At 39.2% G+C, this 10984-nt stretch overlaps 1 protein-coding gene across 1 annotated transcript in view; it reads right to left on the bottom strand.

Moving 5' to 3' along the window:
- Window positions 1–8721, bottom strand: part of LOC107695991 (glutamate receptor ionotropic, NMDA 2C-like) — a gene marked incomplete at its 3' end in the record, with an annotated part of 45982 nt that extends 37261 nt beyond the window's left edge. Inside the window, exons 1-2 of the mRNA XM_016496129.1 lie at window positions 8358–8721; window positions 7736–8182 (exon numbers count right to left, since the gene is read on the bottom strand). The remainder of the gene's footprint in view (window positions 1–7735; window positions 8183–8357) is intronic.
- Between the last annotated feature and the right edge of the window lie 2263 nt (window positions 8722–10984).

Raw genomic sequence — 10984 nt, 5'->3', positions numbered from 1 at the left:
GCTGGTACTTCGCCGAGATGAAATGCGAGCTGACGCTCGGTGGATGGAGGAGGGGGTCTGGGGCTGGCGGTATCCGGGGCACGGCCCAGGCTTGCTGAAGGCTTTTTGCTGCGGCCTAACGACCGGACGCCCGTCTTCGAAGGAGTGGTGGTTAGCTCGGGCCGTGAGTACGGAACGCTGCGGCCCTGGCTCGCTTTATCCGCGGCCTTGGATGGAGGAGTAGAGCTTGGAGGCGCCCCTGTTTGGAGGGAAGTATAGAGGGCGAGGAGATCCGCCTTGACCGACCGTCGTGGGACATTGATGCCGGAGCTAATGAGCGCCTGGCGAAGTCCTGTCACGGTCCATTTCTCCGCAGCTGGGGCGGAGGAGAGGGCTGAAGCGTAGGAGGACGCTGGAGAAGGTGGCTGACGCCTGGAAGGCGAAGGTGATGGCGTGCCTCGGTGTCTGGAGGTATGAGCGACGGCAGCACGGGAAGGCCGGCGGCCCCGTGTTGCAGCCGCGGGCTCAATTATGGTGTCCTGCGGAGCGCTGGTGCGCTGAACGGCGACTGGAGAAGCCGGAGGACCCATGGTGTCGAACGCGTTGTCGTCTGGAAAAAGTTCGATCTCTGACATGTTTGCGGCGATTGGATGTGCCAATGCTGAAAGACTAGAGATAATGGAGGTAAGGCTGCTTTGATTATTTATAGAGGTTCTCTCTTGTGCTGATTGGATAGATGATGTAATTACTGATTACTGGCCGTGTTAATTATCTGCACGTGCTCCTCCCGAAACTTGTTAATAAAACATCACTTAAAAACAAATACAGCAGTAACTCAAACATTAGGCATATTTCCAATAGTATGATACATTGTTATCAAATGTTTAATTCATCAAAGTACATCAAGATATCATCTTGAATATTAAAGAAACTTACAAAAACAAGGTTTCTGCATCAACACTTGCCCCCTTTTACAACCGGCTGTGAATTAGAATTTTATCCTAAACTCTCAATATAGGAAACAAAGGTAATAACCTTCTTCACACGGCTTCTCTCTCATCAGCATTAATCTTGACCATTAGAAAGGACGTGGATCTGGTCCTGGACCAGCGCCTGGGACATTCTGTAAAGATCTCTATTAACCCAGAGTCCTAGAAGGATGCAAAGAGTCCATCCATCAAGATCTTTTTCTCCAAACACATTTCTCACTCACTGTCAACCTTCTTAGCACAAGAAGCTGATTTTCTTTTCTTTTTTCTTTTTGGTCTGTTTTTGCGTGAGAGTGAGGATTTTTTCCAGGCTGTTTAACAGTAATAACATCTGAAAGGCAGCAGATTACGTTGGAACTGAAAATGTGTTGCAGGGGCAATGATCCATTTTACTTGACACATGTAGCTGTAGACTCCATGTATCTTATATGGCACCGCTGTTAACGCTAAACTCCAGTGCATGTTGGGTTATGGTGCACAGCAAAAGCATCCACTGGGTTTTCATGTATGGATAGATATGTATAAGTGTGTGTGTGTGGGCTATTTGGAGTGCGGGATCATGATAAAATGGCCTTAAACTGAGATTGTAGCATCCGCCACAGAATCTCCCCTTATCCAGATGTCACTACACTGCTTTAACAGCAGAGTATCTGCTTCCCTCCGCTCACACACAACACTCGTTTTTTTCCAACTCGCACTGCCACCAACCCAGTTACACACAGAGTAATCCACGTATAAATATACCACTTTGTTTTGTAATCTGGCTCGTGGATTGACACCCATTCGCCCCTCGGTCTCCCATGTGTTGAAAACGTAGTAACTTTCAGTGACCTTCCTCACAGGGAAGGGATGCAGCTTTGTTAGTCACATCTGTAGTGTGAAAAATACTTCTATACGACTATACGTAAAGTGGTAGCTTGCCTAAAAGCGAAACTTCTGCCATGATTTACTCACACTCATGTCACTACAAACAAAGGGTGCATTTCCCAAAAGCACTGTTAGCCAACTATCGTCACAAGTTCCATTGAACTGTATTGGTAACGACGGAACTTAGTTGCATTTGGGAAATTCAACCCTGTATGACTTTCTTTTGTGGAACAAAAAAATGTGTTTCTGTTTTTTTGTGCCCATACAGTGAAAGTCATTGGGATCCAATGGTACTGACTAGTGTTGAAAAAAATAACATGAATACTAAAACTATTAAAAATGGTGTATGCTAATGAATAAAAAACCTGACTTTCATCATATAGACAAAAACAGGTAAAACATTCTCTAAAATATCTTAAAAATATATTCAGAAGAAAGAAACACATACAGGTTTGGAACAACATGACAGTGAGTAAATGATGACAGAAATTTCTTTTTGGGGTGAACTATCCCTTTAGTACTTAGTAAGTAATTAAAATTAATTAATTAATTAATTAATTACAAAGTAAAAAAAAAAAAAAGCAACATTGTTGAATTGCTTGATGGTGATCTTCCTGAGTTTCATTATCATAATCATCATCAAAGTCAACATATACATGTCGGTGGTGGCCAGGGTATTGCTGTGATGTTGCCAAGGTGTTCAAAATGGTTGTTAGGTGACTGCTTACAAAAAAAAAATGTTAACCTAATAATGTTTCATATGGTAACACTAAATGAATTTACTGACTTTAAGTCCAAAAATATTGCCTGCTTTAATGCAAGTCTTGATTTTATTTTTTCCAGGTGAATATCGTACGTTTGATCACTTTAAAAAGTAATAGCACACCTATTCTCAACAAGCCACATGATTCATGCCTGTTTTAGGGTCTGTCTAAGTATGAACAATAAACAACCACTTGTAAAATGTAAGGTAAAAAAATACATTTGCAAAGGCATGCATCTATCTTATCTATCTATCTATGTACTGTATTTATCTATCTCCATCCATTCGACTGTCTGTCTATCCATCCAGTCATCATTCTATCTATCCATCCATCCATCCATCCATCTGTCTGTCTGTCTGTCTATCTATCCATTAAGCCTTTCATCTATCTATCTATCTATCTATCTATCTATCTATCTATCTGTCTGTCTGTCTGTCTGTCTGTCTACTGTATTTATCTATCTCCATCCATTCGACTGTCTGTCTATTCATCCAGTCATCATTCTATTTATCTATCCATCCATCCATCCATCCATCCGTCTATCTATCCATTCAGCCTTTCATCTATCTATCTATCTATCTATCTATCTATCTACTGTATTTATCTATCTCCATCCATTCGACTGTCTGTCTATCCATCCAGTCATCTTTCTATCTATCCATCCATCCATCCATCTGTCTGTCTATCTATCCATTAAGCCTTTCATCTATCTATCTATCTATCTATCTATCTATCTATTTATCTGTCTGTCTGTCTGTCTACTGTATTTATCTATCTCCATCCATTCAACTGTCTGTCTATCCATCCAGTCATCATTCTATTTATCTATCCATCCATCCGTCTGTCTGTGTATCTATCCATTCAGCCTTTCATCCATCTGTCTATCTATCTATCTATCTATCTATCTATCTATCTATCTATCTATCTATCCATGCCTTCACCCATTCTTCCATCCATCCATCCATCTATCAGTCCTTCATTCTTTCTATCTAGATTTCGTGGTTAAGCTTTAGTGCAAGGACAGACTTGTAAAAATAAAAACAAAATACATATTTATTATAAATAAAAAATAAATCTAAACACAAATAAAAATAAATGTAAAGAAAAAATATAAATTAAAAAAACCAGAGTCAAATTCCGAGGGAGAAAAGACAAATGTATCCAGAATGGAATAATAGCTTACTGAATACTGTGTAGTAAATATTTACGCATTTGGCAGTTCAAACTGCATGGTGAAAACATTTTAAAAAATAGTAACAGAAACAGCAGGTATTACCACATAAATGTTTCAAACAGTACTAAGCTACATTTTTTTCACATGACTTCACATCGCACATTTAATTCTTGGAATTGAAATTATTATTTTGCATTTTTGAATGGTAGTATGCTATTCAGAACACAGCCGGTTGTGAAAACACTTGCTGCATTTGTGACATAAAATGATATATATTTTTTTTAATTCTCAAAGTCAGCATATTTTGAGAATGACTGTTAAGTGTGTGTTGTTGTTATCAGGTTCTCCTCGCTGATGGAGTCAGTTTAAAGTCATTTACACATTTCATTACGCTGATCAGCTCTGGGCGACACGTAATGTCACAACTTGCTTACGAGGCATTGTCCTGTATGGTGTGATGCAGCGCTGGATGTTGTTTCTGGGAGACAGATTTCATTAAGCGGTGTGAGCAGTGCCAGTCACTCATCTAAAATACTGATCAACAGAACAGTCTTAAAGAAACAGCTCACCTAAAAATAAAACGTTACCATTTACTCACCCTCATGTTGTTCCAAACATGTATGACTTTTTGTCCACACTTTGAAAACACTATTTCATGTGGAAAGTTTTGGTTGGTTCCTCACACAAAGCTATTGTATGAATTCAGAATATGTGGAATATAGTCTCAAGAGCAGCGTGAACATTCTGTAAAACATCTCCTGTTGAGTTACACAAAAGAAAGTCATAAGAGTTTAAAACTACATGAGAGAGAGTAAATGAGGACAGACCTTCAATTTTGGGTGAACAGTTATACTTCAAACGGTCATTGAATTTACTGCACTGCCATTATGGCTTTCAGCGTCGTCTTCATAAAACCACATCTATTCATTAAACTGCCAGCAAGAACAGCACTGCTGCCCCAGTGTAATTCATTTACTCCATGCGTCTCTGTGCAAAGATTGAATGTCGCTCTGTGGCATTGGGTGATCTCAGACAACATAATGAATGTAATGTAATTCCTCACATCAACTGTTGAAATGTTTTAGTTGCACTGTAACTGAACTGTGCTTTTTCACCTGTGGTGTAGCACTACCACCTGTGTGTGTGTGTGTGTGTGTGTGTGTGTGTGATGTGCGTGTCTGCATTACATAAACATGTTTTTGTGCACATCTAATGTGAGGAATATCGGTGTGTGTTTGTTTGGTGTGGATATGTGCTGCATGTTGGGCTGTAGTATGGATTAAGACAGCATCTGTTTAGAAATGACTTCTGATTTGACCCATTTGCACTGGTTGACACCCTGCTGCACAGAAAACAAATCTTACACTCAAAAATAAAAGGTTTATGAAGAAAAAAAGTGGTGCTTGTTCATGCAAACGTTGCCACCTTGATGCTAGTGTAAGCAGGGTTATTTTAGTAATGGTTTAGTAATTCAAAAATTATTTTAATCGTTTTTTTTATGTCTATTTTATTATTTTTTATTTTAGTTTGAGTTATTTTAGTACATAGTTACACTAAATTAAAATGAGAAATGTTCCCTCCCTATTTCAGTTAAAACCATTTTAATGCAAGTTTTTATGGCTTTAGTTAATAACCCTGATTGTAAGTCATTTCTAGGGTTTTGATATTTAATATGAAACTCTTAAAAAACTAAGTTTGTCTTGACAAAGTATGCTTTTCTAGTTAAAAATGAGTGATATGAAGTTCTTTGGATTTCAATTCATTTTTATTCTACTTCCTTGCATTTAAATGTGAGTTGTTTTGAAATGTGAATTGTACATTGAAATGTGAAATGTGAATTCTGCATCCACCTCAATACAAACTGAATTCAAATTGTTTACATATATTCATCATACTAAGACATATTATTGGTAGATCTAGAGTGACAACTGATATTTATATGCATTTTATGTAAGTAGTCTGCGATACTGTTATAAAGATCTCATTGATATCATGAGCCATAAAAGCCAAATTTATCAAAAATGACATTCAACAAAAAAAATGCATATGCATTTTTTTTGGATTTAAATTTTTTTATCTAAAGGTTAAAAAAATTATGTCTATTAATTTAGATGTCAGGCTTTAAAAAGGGTTAGAATAGCTGGACAACTGAACAAACACCAAATCTTAAGGAGAAAACTGAGCCACATTTAGGATCTAAAATATCATAGAGATTTAGGAGTGTATTTTTTTTTTTACCTTCGGCCAGTAAACAACCACTTAGTAACCACCCAGAACACCCCAGCAACCAGCTAGCAATGAAAAACCTCTCTAGCATTGTTGCGGCAAGTGCAAATTGCAAACTCTGTACTCTCTCATCTGTGTGAAAAAATGTGAACAATTGTAGCTTTAGCTTGTTACTGGGAACTTTCTCTTCCAGGTTACAGGTTAACCTTGAGAAATCTAGTAACCTATAAGTGCTTCTTAATTGGTTGAAGGAAAAACTGGAAAATTAGACATGATTTCACAACTGATCTACACAGGCTAATACTGAATGTGACACAAAGCCTGCAATTTAGTCTTCAATGAAGAGAGAACACCTCATAGTCTTGACGTAACAGCCGGCCACTTGACGTAACTGTTCTACACTCCTACAGCGTACACTGTGTCCTTCATAGTACACACTACACATGCAGTGCCAACCCTACACAGATCTTCCTTACATTTCTCAGCAAATATGCTAACAGAGACATCTAAATCCTGTCTACTTGCTTATAACTACAACATACAAAACTCATCATCAAATGAGCTAAAATATAGACATTATTCCTGTGAGGGCAAAGTTTATTCTTATTATTAAAAGTAAAATCATATCAGGTCATATCTCAGGTCATAAAACACTGTTCTAAAAAAGTATTACTCTGAAAGCACTGCTCTGAAGGAGAACAAGGACACAAGGGCAATCAGGTCATTCTACAAAATCTTTCAGGTTTTCACATAAATGCTAATAAATGACATTTCTACCTATATTCCACACATATATTTGAAAACAACAGTTGATTTTTACTAATCATCTCCTGTTTTACTAATTATTCATTTTCTCCCAAAATCATCTTGATATGACTGACAACTGAAGATTTATAATTATGATTGTGATGATGTTTCTCCATTTGCACTGGAGCTTATATTTAGCCGGGCTCTTTCGAATTTGGAAACTGTCACCCACCACTGCAATTTCTTAATAACTTTCCCTGAACATTTTGTTCAAGATTACTTGTGATTGAATCTGATAGACCAGCATTTGTCTCTTTCTAGCCATCCCAAATACCTCTTTCCATTATCCACCTTGTTCTTATGAAGCACCCTCTTCTCACTACGAAAGTGGCACATTATCACAGCTTCAGCGGGACGAATCCCAGATGCGTCAGTGTGTGCTCCATAATAACTGCTCCCAACAATAATTACTGAAAGCTGTCATTGCTTCCTATCCAAGATCTCTCAGTTCACCTCTCAACGGAATTCAATTTCTGCCACTTTAACTTTCCAGCACAACGACTTTAACGGGAAACGCGCTCCATCTGCTGTGAGAAGTGATTGATCTTTGTTATACCTGCAAGTCAGGAACCACAGAGTGACATATCACAGCAAACAGCACGCATTAAGCTACAGGTTTTTTTTCTGGTGTCGATCACACATGAATGAAAACTTTACTATTTCAACAAGCATCCAACCTGTGGGTGCACCGGCTGGAGATGACATTTTCGCAGCCCTGTCCGAACACAGTAAGGCACTTTCCGGATGATTCATAACCCAAACACACTTGGCATTCATTTCACACTGCACAAATCCTAAATGAAATTGCCAGTTCACTAAATGCACAAATTAACAGCTAGGTGCGCAACTTCAAAAATCCAATTTAAAGTGCATCTGCGTGTATGTGTGCGCCAGCAACAACCCTGCCAGAAGTGAAGGTGATCAGTTACCTGCTTTGGCAAACCACATCCAGCCCGGACACCCGACAGCACATTTTCTCCTTCGTGACTCGTCCTGATTTTTTTCTTCTTCTTTTTTTCCCCCGTCCCCCCCTCCTTCTTTCTCTCTCTCGTGGCTCTTGTTTGATTCTATTTCAGTGTAGACAGAACAGCCCACTGTGACAGTGGCATGGTCTCTAGCAGTTTGGCAGAAGGTCACATCATCTTTCGTGAGGGGAGGGTGGGACGGATGGAGGGAGCGGGGGTGGAAAAGAGGAGGTGGCGTGGAGAGATGGAGGAAGAGCGGATGCCAGAGGAGAAATGAGAGGCAGGAGACGGCTGTCCACAAGTGTCCTGGTGCAGACGCGCATAGAGCTGCTTGTCCAGGATGGTCACTGGTTAGGTGGACACATGTGTCTCAACTCTCATTGGACAGGTCCAAATCTGTCCGTGTCTTATCTGCGTCCAAATCAGACCAGAAAAAAACAGTGATTTTTATAAATTTGCAATTTTGTGTTAAAAACAACATTAGTGTAAAATAGAATTTTGAATGATCTGTTGTTCCGTGTCAAAACAAACAAATAGGTAATAGAATTCCGAGTTATTTTCAGTCCAAAGAACAAATTTTGTTTACCTTGTTAACTTGTTTCCAACACATTCTTCAAATGTAGTCCTCTATTCCAGTAAAAGACACCACAGATTACTCCAAAAACTGGCAGTTAGAAGGGCACACAGGTGGCACAGGCCGATAGGCGGAGCTTCTTGTTTTAGCCCGCTGTTGATTGCGATCCAACAGATATTTTAGCTTCTTATTCCCTGGAGTTTGTAATTATTTTCTTGACTTCTGTAGTTGTAAAGCGATATCCCGTTCAAAGGTACGCCATTTCTGTTTCCCTGACCCCTGATGTTTTGTTGGAGTTAATGTGTTCATCTGTGGCTGTGGAGTGCAGTTGCGGTTCTCAGATTACTGTAGTTGTAATCCCGGCTCCTTCTCCACTCCATATCAGAGGCAGGATTTGTGAGCTGAAATCATTATGTGGTAAGGATTTATTCTAACTCTCTCTCTCTCTCTCTCTCTCTCTCTCTCTCTAACCCTCCTCCCTCCCTTCTCCCTTCCTCTATACCATCTCTCTCTCTCTTTAAATAACTCTTCTTAAACAGATGGCTTCCATGATTGTGAGGCATTTCTACTCTCATTCTTTGAAGTCCAGACATAATATTGATAGCAATTTCATACTCTGGGAATGCAACTGCATACTTTCGGCATTGCCACAAATTTTACTTTATAATCTTGTTTATGACCGTATACTTGTGTGTACAGCATCTAGGTTGAGTTTTACTACCAATAGCTCAAATGCTGTAGCCTAATAGAAGTTTCTCACAGTGCTAAAGCTCAGGAGGTGGATTTATCTCGATGGACTCACTTTTTTAATGGTGAAAAAGGTGTATTAAACAGTTGAGAGGCAGAAGAGATCCTACATGTTTGAATTATGCAAGTGAACACACACAAAAGTACACAAAAAAACATCCATCCATGCATTATTCTGGTCCTGGATGCTGATTGGTTAATTCAGCAATCCTGGCATCCAAATGTGCAAAATTCAACTTGTTGAGTTGTTGAACTGAATTGCTGAAGCTGGTGTAATACCCTCGAAAGTACATCTTTATAACTGATTTACCCTTAAAGAGTGCATATTGGTGCTTTAAATGGAGAATTCACCCAAAAAATGAAAATTCTGTCATCATTTACTCACCCGCATGTCATTCAAAACCTGTATGACTCATTTGCTTCTGTGGAACACAAAATTAGTTATTCTGAAGAATGTTTCATCTGCTTTTGTCCATATTGTAAAAGTCAATGTGGTTCAAAACAATCAAGCTCCAAAAAGGACACAAGGATAGCATGAAATTTATCCAAAAAATTCCAAACATCAGCTAAGGTCAAATCTCATTGGTTCTTGGATGTCACGTGACCAAACATCATGATGTACAAATTTAAGACGCTATGACACAAAATGTCTTCTGTCAAAGAGTTTGAACCAGTCACAAAACTTAACAATTAATCCACACCATTTATGGGATGTGGGAGTCAAAAATATAGTGGTTATAGTATTGGCTAAATGGCCAATGCACATTGTTTGTCACGTCTGATAAGACCCTTTAGCTATGACTATTTTCACACTATATTTAAAGGTCTAAAAAGACCAAAACAAAATCACATCTGTTGGTGTGGACAGTACAATCTGTTGGTTCATGGGATCCAGGTTTGAGGCCTGGCTCATGTCCTCATCTCTCTCTCACTACCGCTCCTGACTCTCTCGGCTGTCCTAATAATACAAGCTAAAAGCCCATAAAAGTAAATCTGGCCAAAGAGAATACTAGGATATTTGCTAATCTAAATTTATTTTCCATTATAGCATTGTTACTATAGAGTCCTGGCAAAGTCTAATTTTAGAGTTGGATAAGCATTTTGCAGACATGTCCAATAAGAAGTTTAGATATACCTGTCAACCCTCCAGTTTTTCCCGGAATTCTCCCGTATTTTACCATTTACCGCTATCATCCCGTTTAAATATTTTCCCGTATTTCTCCCGTATTTTTAATCGTTCTATTAAAGGGTTCATATGATGCTTTTTAAAAGATCATTATTTTGTGTATTTGGTGTAACAGAATATGTTGACATGCTTTAATGTTCAAAAAACACATTATTTTTCAAATACTGTACATTATTGTAGGTCCTCTATGCCCCGCCTCTCTCAAACGCTTCGTTTTCTACAAAGTCCCTCCTTCCGACAAGCACAGTCTGCTCTGATTGGCCAGCTGACCCAGTGCATTGTGATTGGCCGAACACCGCAAGCACTCGTCAGAAATGTAACGCCCCTTACCATAACCATAAATGTAAAGACAGTAAATAATGTCATTAGATTTACCATCAGTTCAAGCCCGAAAGGGTAACAGAGTCGCGTGACAGACAGTGATGAAGCTGGTATGTGTTTGCAGTACACAAGCCACGGTTAAGACAGCTGACTCCACTGTGATGTGACCCTGTGTCTCTCTCTCTCTCTCTCTCTCTCTCTCTCTCTCTCTCTCTCTCTCTCTCTCTCTCTCTCTCTCTCTCTCTCTCTCTCTCTCTCTCTCTCTCTCTCACACACACACGCGCGCGCGCGCGCACACACACACACACACACACACACACGATGCGCAAAACTCCACATCTGAAAAGTCAATAGCAAACACTTAAACTAATAACAAAACAGTAGC

The sequence above is a fragment of the Sinocyclocheilus anshuiensis genome, unplaced genomic scaffold (assembly GCF_001515605.1).
Source record: "Sinocyclocheilus anshuiensis isolate Anshui unplaced genomic scaffold, SAMN03320099.WGS_v1.1 scaffold1439, whole genome shotgun sequence".
Classification (NCBI taxonomy): Eukaryota; Metazoa; Chordata; class Actinopteri; order Cypriniformes; family Cyprinidae; genus Sinocyclocheilus; species Sinocyclocheilus anshuiensis.
Note: the sequence above shows the minus strand (reverse complement) of the source record. Positions and strands in the feature narration are given on the sequence as shown.